Consider the following 10,382-nt stretch of genomic DNA (forward strand, 5'->3'; position numbering starts at 1 on the left):
AGATCTTCAAACAAAGTTATAGTGAAGATACATACCTTTCATTTCAAAGGTTCTAGGAGACATCAACCTTCAAGCATAGCTTTCGAACATTTCAAATTGTAGTATGCTTTGCATGGAAACTCTTTCAAGCGAGGAGCCAAATAATTGAATTCAAGAAATGCTTCAATCTTAACAACTATGAAATGCCAATGCTACTTCAAGTGTTTTGGAGATAGTTGTTGATTTGGGGTAGCATCGAATGTGCTCTAGCCATGAAAATTGGTGGAGAGGATAAAGCACATGAGATCTCCAAGACCCAAAAATGGGTTGGGCAGATTCTAACCAGTTTGGGAGATATTAAAATAATTAATATTTTTAATGGAGTTCCTAAGTCTAAACTTGGGAAAAATAAAATATTAATGGGTATTAATATAAAAATGGGTTAGAAGGTTCCAAAAGTCATGGATGAAGCCAAATCTAATGTTAGTCGTTGATTAGAGATTTAATCTTGGTCGTTGATGGACCAACGAGAAAAGTATAAGAGGAGGCTTGAGGGTCAGTTGGAGAACACACTAGAGTGATCAGTCATTCTATTCTCTAGAGCAGGGTTTGCTAAGGGAGATAGAATCAGTGATCAGTAGCGAGGGGCAATGAATACATAACAGAGAGGCAGAGTTGGTACTAGAGAGATAGTGCAGAGCCAAGAGAGGTTGACAAGAGGCAACTGGGTGCTACGGAGAGGCAGCTAGGAGCTGCACAGAGCCAGGAGAGGCCAGCGTGTGTGACGCAGAGGGTCTAAGGGCTAACGCAGTGCCAAGAGGCAGCGCTGGGAGGTTTTCGTGGGGCAAACTGGGTGTTGGTGAGCCGAGGAAGGGTGATGCAGTCCCTATTAGAGTGACACAGAGCAGTGAAGTTGCAATTGTTGATGTGGGATTGTTCATCTGATGATTGATCAGTCAAAATATTTGTCTCCGAGAGGTACTACTGCCGAGGGCATTCTCTGTTGGGTGAGCCATTTCTAGCACCCCGGTTGTATTCTGAAAACTGCATAATAATAAAACCCTCTGAATCGCTACACCAATTTTCTCGCATTGGGTTTTTCCGGGGACATTGGTCCAAAAATAACGGTGTCACTTGTGTGCTTGTTTTCTTTCAGTTAATGATTTGTAGATGTTGATATTGTACTTGTGTTTATTTTCAATATTTACATAGTAAATAACTTGTATATAATTAAACAAGTAGGAAGAAATAAACCCGATAGTACAGGAAGAATTTCTAATGGGTTAAACTTAGACAACTGACAAAAGGGCTTCTACAGGAGTATGGCCTGTTGATGTAGCAGCTATGACATGAACAAGCGTATGGGTGCAAGAGATACCCCATATTCTTCAGTTCCTAAGAAGGACATGGTAAAAGTTAGGTGTAACTGGTATTTCTATATTTAAGGCTGGACATAAAGCTTGAAGAAGGTTCACAAGAAATTTGCAGAAAATTTGTTAGGTTTAGATGTAGGACTCATACTGCAGTATCACTTGTAAAAGTTTCAACTTTAGTGAGTTTGTGTCTTCCTTAAACAGCTGAAAGAGAATATTGATATATCAGATAAAAATAATAGTGAAAAATTATGACAAAGTCCATTGTCTAGGTGTATTCATTTTTGTGAAAACAGGAGGCTACAATGAAGACTCATGCTTCCTAATTTATTATCAGATGGTTAGTCAGGTCTATGACAATTGGCAAGAATGAGTTCAACTTTTATTATATTTGTGTCTGTGAAACTGGATACACAAGCTGCTTGCAATCCTTTGCTCTCTGAAAATCTACAAGTGAGTAATCCTCATTTTGCCTTTTCAACTTTTTCAAATGTTATATTATATTCTAAGAATGTTTCTGTTGTAAATTATTGCTTGTCTGGATCGATAATTTTTATGCTGAATAAACAGATTTCATGTTTGAATAGTATCCTTGAAGATGTTCATTTAATCTCTAATGTGGAATTCTTCCTTGCATATAGTGAAATGGGTAGTCTACATGACCAGAATGTGAATCCTCCCAAGCAAGTGAATACAAAGCTAGAGGAAGATGCTCATTCAACTTTTTCCTCGTATCTTTTAATCTTTTAATTGGAATGTAAGGAAATGAATATCTTATGAATTTATGATTTAAGAAATCTTCTAGTCAGTTTGTTTACTCTTGGAAATTGCCTTCTTGTTTGACTTGGTTGCCGTTTATACAAAGATTTATCTTTCACTTCTTTTAGAACTGCTAGTGCAAAATCAATAAGAGATTCTAAGGGCAATCTGGCAGTGCTCCTTTTGGACCTGTTTTCAGCTTTAGATGTAATGAGAGAGCTGAGAAGCATAAAGAGGTAATTGTTTTTGAATGTGGGTATGACACTCTTTCATTGTCTTGATAATCTTATCCCTTCCATATCATGGATTTAGAATTTGTCACTGAATATTATTTCTGTTAAAATATTTCAGTTTTTTACAAAATTAGAGGCAAAATTGAATGCAAAGGAAGTGGAGAAAAGCCAATTGCAAGTTAAAACAAAGGTGTTTTTCACACTATAACAAAATGTTGTGTTAATCCATCTACTGTTAATATTCTTTGTTAGCTTCTATTTTTTTAATCTGCTCTTATGCATTTTCTATTCTTTTAACTTTCTTATGGGCTGTGCATAAAATGCAGGAGTTGCAAGAAGATGAGATAAAGATGCTCAGGAAAAGTTTGACATTTAAAGCATCTCCCATGCCATCATTCTATCATGAAGCAGCTCCACCGAAGGCTGAGCTGAAAAAGGAATTTGACTTACATTAACTATCCCAGTGATGATGGTTTTCATTCATTATGATGGAATAGTTGGCTGAACCATGAATTTCACAAAACATGTGTGCTGGGCTTGTTGGTTTAAAATCAAAACTTGGATACTGGTAGACAAACTATTGATGCTCCCAATAGAACATATCATGCCTTACATCATGAGCCTTTTCCATTTAATGTCAACTTTTTTTATAGCATTCTCTGTAATGTTTACCATGTAGGTATGGCCATTATGGATCTGTGAGATAGTATAATGTGCAAGGCCTTTTATGTTGCATTTTCTTGCAAGGTTTTCCATACTGGTATTTTCCTTGACACACCTTCAAAGTAACTTATGCAATGTTTTATAAAACATCATGGTACCAATAAAACCTTAGAGCATACAGTATGATGATCAGATTATAGAATGAAACATAGAACTTGTAGCTGTCAGACCTATAGTTGAATGCTCGCAGGCTATTTGGGTTCCCCAAGGACGAGTAGAGGTTCCCCGAAGACAGGTAAGGTGATTAACTCTTGATGCTCCACCTGTAAAGGAGTTTGTAGTTACATCTCCACCTCTCATTATATCTAAATTTCCCTACATTCCAGCAAGTAACACCCTTCTAAGTTCTGATTCTCTCATTGTTTTATCCTCAGAATTTCCTTCTTTTGGTCTGTGGTTCTGCAGTATTCTTTGCATTTGTCTCAGCAGTCTTGCTTGATATCTTTCCATGATTTATTCAGGTCGTCTTCCAAGGCCATGAACAATTTTACCCCTTCATCCTTCAATATGAAGAGAAATAATCAAAGTTTCTGTTCATCCTTCACATAATTATACTGTTGGCAAATATTTCAAATTTGAACAGGAATGTAGCAAGGTCTGTGAACATCTTTCCATATAACTGAAAGGGCATTCGGTGGGATTGTTTTTCCTTTGCCCAGTGAGTCATTGTTGATGGGGTACAATACAAAAACAAATGAGTCATCACTGTTCTTCTTGGTTCTTGTGTTAACCAATGTGTCAAGAACTAACTGCTCAAATATTGCTAATAAGTCAAAGATGTCCTTGTCCTCTTAGAAGATCATGCATGATTTACTTGTTCTTGAATGATGGCTGTGTTAGAGATGTAGTTTTCCATCAAGGGTATGAGGGGCACATCTTTGACAAAAATGCCACAAATGTCGGGAAAATTCTAAGTTTAAAATCTGTACAGGTAGAATACACACAAAAAGCTCTGAAACTTGTCAAATTGGGGCTGTATACATATGATGTTCACTTTCAACTCAGCACCTCATTCTGGAAATTTAAGTTACAATTTCTTTTTTCTTTTTCTTTTTAGTCTCATAGCATATTTTATGAAACTTGCAGTTATCTCAGATTATGCCGGGCGATGAAACAGATCAAGGGAGAGAGAAGATAGTTCTAGAACTATAAAACTGCTAGAGCCATCATAGGTCATACTGGATGAAACAGGTCAAGGTAGTGACAAGATTTCAAAGTAATATGATTAAAATCCCTCATAGAATTATGAATGCCAACCCCATTTTGGAGTGTTTCATAACTGCGATTCACAATTTTGTCAAACTATGCCCACAGTGAAAGGAATACTATCACTTTATCCATCAGAAGTCATAATTTGACTTGATTGATTTCTCTTTCAATTTCATCTCAGCGTGTTTCAGGCTCAGCTCTTCATTAACAACTTCATCATCATCAAATACATTTGTACAAAAAGCAACTGCCAGAATCACATATGAATTACCTGAATCTCAAGAGTTACCAGAACTTCTTGAAGTAATACTGGACTACACACATCCAATGACAATTCTCTCCCTTGTTCAAAATCCCATCTTCTCATTCACCTTTGCTTTTGATCAGTAATTTCTTACGGGGAGGATTAATTCGTACCAAACAATAGCAATTTCCTTTCACCAAAGGGTATTCCAAACCCTTCTACAAGAATACAAATTCCTATAGCCATTAAGTCCTGTTCAACTCATCAATGAATACACTTAAATTCATTTACTTCATGATCACAAACTAAAACTCTAGGGTTTGATTACAAAACTATAATCTTTCTGTGATCTTACTTTCTACCATATTATATTTTGGATTATTTGACTTGAATATTAGTTGGCACCTAAGCTGTTAATATAAAACCCAACTACTGCACAACTCTGATGTTGCATCTATGACTCTGTTGACACTGCCATACTACTACCAACTTTGCATCTGCACTACAACTCCCTCTCATCTGTTGTTGTTGCTACTGCAACAACTGCAATTGAGAAGCGTCCAAAATACTGAATCAACTATGTTCAGTATGATGCATCTGTCACATGAGTCTCTGACCGCTACTAGCTACTGCACTGTCCACTAAAGACTTTGCGTTGCTGTTGACTCTGAATTGCTGCCAACTCTGTACAACGCCCCCAACGTATGACTGCTACTAGTTTGCGATTCTCATTATGAAATCTCACTACACCTTTGACACTAATCCATCTTGTTGGTGAATATTGTGGGCCCCTGTAGCTAGGTAATGACCCATGAGGTGGACTCCTTAAGGACCTTGCCCATCTATGTAACTCTCTGGGGCTATAGCTCCAAGTCACCACACCTCACTCCTAGAGGTATGGCTTCCAACATAGCGAAATCTGATCTACTCATACTATTGTTGCTACTGCTCTTCAGATGCTTTTGCGTTGCTACTGCAACTACTGCAATAATGAGTCTGATCTCCCCAGATCCTGAAGTATTGGCTTCCATAGGGATGCTCCCTCTGAAATTAGACTCCCTCGAAATCTCAGGGAAATCTCTCTGCTCCCTCCTAGCAACTCGCACTATCCTCCTACACTGGAAACTAGACTGCGTAGCTCTATGCTAGGAATCTCCTAGCTGGGATTGTACCTTCATACTGCAAGTGGGCAATTCGCATTACCTGTGTCACTGCAACTAGGTTTGCAATTGTCTCTCGCGTATTGACTGCAACTAGCTTTGCAACTGTGTAATGACAGATTGCATCTGCTGACATCGAACCTGCTACTATGATATTGTGGGCTCCCATACCAAAGGTGATGGTCCCACTGCAATAATCCAGAACTGAGTTGATTGATATCCTTGTTGCAATTGCGTTGGACCCTGCCCATTCAGCACATTGGAGTTTCGTACTCCTCCTAGATGTGGTGCCCCACTATCTCCTTTTAAACCTAGTCACTGGCTGGGACCCTTCTTCGCTTTGTAGCTTGCACCTCCTCCAGCACTTGTCTCTGGCAGCTGGAAGTCGATCTACTGTCCAGATCTGTAATTTGACAAACTCGTACGACCTTCTCTGGCAATCTTGTACGACCTTCTCTGCAAAGATTCAAAATCTGTGAAACTCAAAACTAGAGAAAATAAACCTGCAAATGTCCCTCTTCATCTGCTCGGTTATTGATCTGCTATTCACACTCACTCTTGGAATGAGAAGATCTGTTAGCTGCTACTGCCAATCTGCAACTGGGAAAATTGGAGTTTTTGGCTAGAAACCCTGTAAGAGAAATCTCCCTATGTGTGTGCAATTTCTCTTCCACCCAACGTTGATTCTGCAACTGAAACTCTTACAAAACCCCTTGCGTCTAACCAGAAATCTGCTCAGCGAAAATCTGAGTTGTTGTTGCTCCCTCTGAGTATTGGAATCACTATCCTGGGCAACTCAACTTTTCTGCCAACTTGCAACTAAAACTAGAACCCTTGCCCCAGTAATTTGGTTTGCCTATCTGGATATTACGTACCCTTTGAGAATTTTGGCCTCCTGCTCCGTCTAAATAGCAAAATTCTTTCCTCCACTTCCAAGTTTCCTGGCCAATCACTTACACTCTGATACCATGTGAAATTTTCATCTATCGCAGCAACTAGAAATTATTTTCCTAATTGTTAATTTATTTAACAATTTATTTGTTGTTTGCTATGACAAATACCAAATAATTCACACTACTATTTTCACAAATAAATTATGGAAGAATCATTATCCTACGCAATTCAACTTTTCTGCCAACCTGCAACTAAAACTCGAACACTTGCCCCAGTAATTTGGTCTACCTATCTGGATATTGTGTAGCCTTTGAGATTTTCGGCCTCGTGCTCCCTCTGAATAACAAAATTCTTTCCTTCACTTCCGAACTTTCTGGCCAATCACTTACACTCTGATACCATGTGAAAATTTCATCTATCGCAGCAATTGGAATTTATTTTCTGAATTTTTAATTTATTTAACAATTTATTTGGTGTACTACGACAAATACCAAATAATTCACACTGTTATTTTCAGAAATAAACTGCCGAAGAAAATAGCACTAGAAACTATGAAAATTCTAGCACACACAAAAATGACATCGTTATTTTTGGACAAATGTGCCCAGAAAAACCCAACTTGTGAAAACCAGTGCAACAACTGAGGGTTTTATTATTAAGCAGCAGTCAAAAATTATGAGTACAATATGGATGCACAAACTGGCAATCCACTACAAGAGAAACTAGCCACAAAAATTAGTGACACAAATTTTGCCTCACTTGCCACTGATTCAGCTCTGAAACTAGCTCTGAATGGGCTCCATGAAACCCTCGCATCAGCGTCTGCGTCAAGCCTATGTAGGCACTAGAACGCTCAGCCTGGAATTGCAACTGATAAAGCCGTCTGCCCAATCGAGCCTCTGAGAATGGATCGTTGGCACCTTCCGGAAATCTTCTCGGCCTCCAGCAACTAAATCGACCCTCTGTCTGGCCAAATCGAACTCAGCCTCTGAATTAAGTTGTCTCTAGGTGGAATTTCCAGAAACGATTTGTGTTTTGGAGATCTCATGTATTCTAGCCTCTCCACCAAATTTCGTGGTTAGAACACATCCGATGCTACAAAAACCAACACTCCCTCTTAGCGAGGATTGTATTCTAGTGTTGCACACTCTGCAACAATACTTTGTTTATGTATCATCACAGTCACGATGTTGATGTCTGGTTGTTGTTTCCTACAAACTACTATGCAACTCTGATGTTGTGTTTGTGTTGTTGCTAACACAACCATACTACTTCCAACTTTGCATATGTACTGCAACTCCCTCTCATATGTTGTTGTTGCTACTGCAACAACTGCGACTGAGAAGCATCCAAAATATTGAATCAATTGTGTTCAATATGATGCATTTGTCACTCGAGTCTCTGACTACTACTGGCTATTACACTGTCCACTGAAAACTTTGTTGTTTTTGACTCTGCATTGTGCCACTCTACACGTCTACCAACTCTGCATTGCACCCCCCAATATTTGACTACTAGTAGTCTGCAACTGTCACTCTGGAATCTGACTGCACCTCTGACACTGATTCATCCTGCTACTAAATATTGTGGGCTCCTGTAACCAAATAATGATCCATGAGGTGGACTCCTCAAGGACCCTACCCATATTTGTAGCTCTCTGGGACTACAACCCCAAGTCACCCCACCTTAATCTTCGAGGTATGGCCGCCAACATGGAAAAATTTGATCCACTCATACTGTTCTTGCTACTACTATGTTGATTCTTCTGCACTGTTGCTACAATTACTGTGATAATGAGTCTGATCTCCCCAGATCCTAAAGTTTCCATAGGGATGGTCCCTCTGAAACTAGACTCCATATGAGTCTTGATCTCCCTATGGGAAATATCTTTGCTCCTTCCTCACACCCTGCACTGTCCTTCTGCACTGTAAACTAGATTGCATAGGTCTTCACTCGGAATCTCCTGGCTGGAATTGCACCTGCATACTGCGACTGGGCTATTTTCCCTACCTGTCACTACAACTAGTTCTGCAATTCTCTCGAGTACTCACTGCAACTAGCTTTGCAAGTGTCTATTGACAGATTGTGTCTGCTGGCACTAAAACTACTACTATGATACTGTGGGCTCCTGTAACAAAGGTGATGGTCCCGCTACAACAATCTGAAACTAAGTTGATTGATCTCCTTGTGGAAATTGCGCTAGATCCTGCCCATTCGGCATTCTGGATTTTCATACTCCTCCTAGATCTGGTGCCCCACTATCTCGTTTTAAGCCTAGTCCCTAGTTGGGACCCTTCTTCGATTTTCAGCTCGCACTAGACAACTCGCACCTCCTCCAGCACTTGTCTCCGACAATTGGAAGTCAATATGTTGTCCAGATCTACAATCTGACAAAATCATACGACCTTCTCTGGCAATCTCGTATGGCCATCTCTTCAAAGCTGCAAAATTTGGACACTCACTGCTGGAATGAACAGATCTGCTAGTTGTGAGTGCCAATCTAAGAGAAATCTCCCTTTGTGTGTGCAATACCTCTTCCACCCGATGTTGATTCTGCAACTGACACTGCTGCAAAATCCGCTGCGTCCAACCAAAAATATGCTCAGCAAAAATCTGAGTTGTTGCTGCTCCCTCTGACTATTGGAATCACTATCGTGGGCAACTCGACTTTTTTGCCAACATGCAACTGAAATTTGAACCCTTGCCCCAGTAATTATGCCTTCCTGTATGGATACTGCGCAGCCTTTGAGAATTTCGACCTCCTGCTCCCTCTGAATAGCGAAATTCTTTCCTCCGCTTTTGAGCTTCCTAGTTACTCAGTTATGCTCTGATACCATGTGAAAATTTCATCTATCATAGCAATTGGAAATTATTTTCCTAATTGTTAATTTGTTTAACATTTTATTTGTTGTCTATTACAACAAATACCAAATAATTCACACTGAGATTTTCACAAATAAACTATGGAAGAAAAAATAGCACTGGAAACTGAGCAAATTCTAGCACACACACACACACACATAAAAGTCACTGTTATTTTTGGACAAATGTCCCCAGAAAAAAAAAAAAAAACCCAACTTGGGAAAACTGGTGCAGCATCTAAGGGTTTGTATTATTAAGTCGCAGTGAGAAATTCTGAAGACAATATGGATGCACAAACTCGCAATCCACTACAGGAGAAATTGGCCCCAAAAATTAGTGAGACAAATTTTGTCTCACTTGGCACTGATCTAGCTCTGAAACTGGCTCTGAATGGGCTCCCCGAAACCCCTGCACCAGCCTCTACATCAAGCATGTGTAGGCACTAGAACGCTCTACCTAGAATTGCAACTAATCAAGTCTTCTGCCCAATCTAGCCTCTGAGAATGACTCGCTAGCACCTTCTGGAAATCTTCCCAACCTTCAACAACTGAATCGAACCTCTGTCTCACCAAATCGTACTCTGCCTCTAAAGCTCCTGCGTTGCTTTTGCGCAGCCTCACTGAGAAAACTTAGCCCTCTTATCATTGACTCTCCGGATCTAGAAAATTTCCTCCAAACTTACTATCCCTGCCCCTCACTGTCTCTGCTTCCTTCTAAAGCTCGAACTCTCTGGCAACTAACTCTTGCTACTCTAGAAAATTGATTTCTCGAAGTGTCTCTGGTGTATCTAATGTGTTCTCCAAGTTCCCATCGACTTCCTCTTATAATCCTTTGTTGGAGCACCAATGACCAAGATTAAAACCTAATAGGGGGCTAGGATCATGATCTTAGAGTCGATCCGTGTGAGTTTCTAGAGAATTCTCCCCTTTGACTTAATTTTGATTAA

The 10,382-nt window shown here is 39.6% G+C and overlaps 1 long non-coding RNA gene across 1 annotated transcript; it reads left to right on the top strand.

Moving 5' to 3' along the window:
* Positions 1–1,757: 1,757 nt before the first annotated feature.
* Positions 1,758–3,306, top strand: LOC149165181 (uncharacterized). The gene is made up of 5 exons (XR_016260315.1): positions 1,758–1,805; positions 1,994–2,083; positions 2,240–2,347; positions 2,463–2,534; positions 2,671–3,306. It is a non-coding gene; the product is annotated as an uncharacterized LOC149165181 (long non-coding RNA).
* Positions 3,307–10,382: the final 7,076 nt, after the last annotated feature.

The sequence above is a fragment of the Pinus tabuliformis genome, chromosome 5_1, assembly GCF_031772625.1.
Source record: "Pinus tabuliformis cultivar Carrire ecotype Pingquan chromosome 5_1, CPIR1, whole genome shotgun sequence".
Taxonomy (NCBI): domain Eukaryota; kingdom Viridiplantae; phylum Streptophyta; class Pinopsida; order Pinales; family Pinaceae; genus Pinus; species Pinus tabuliformis.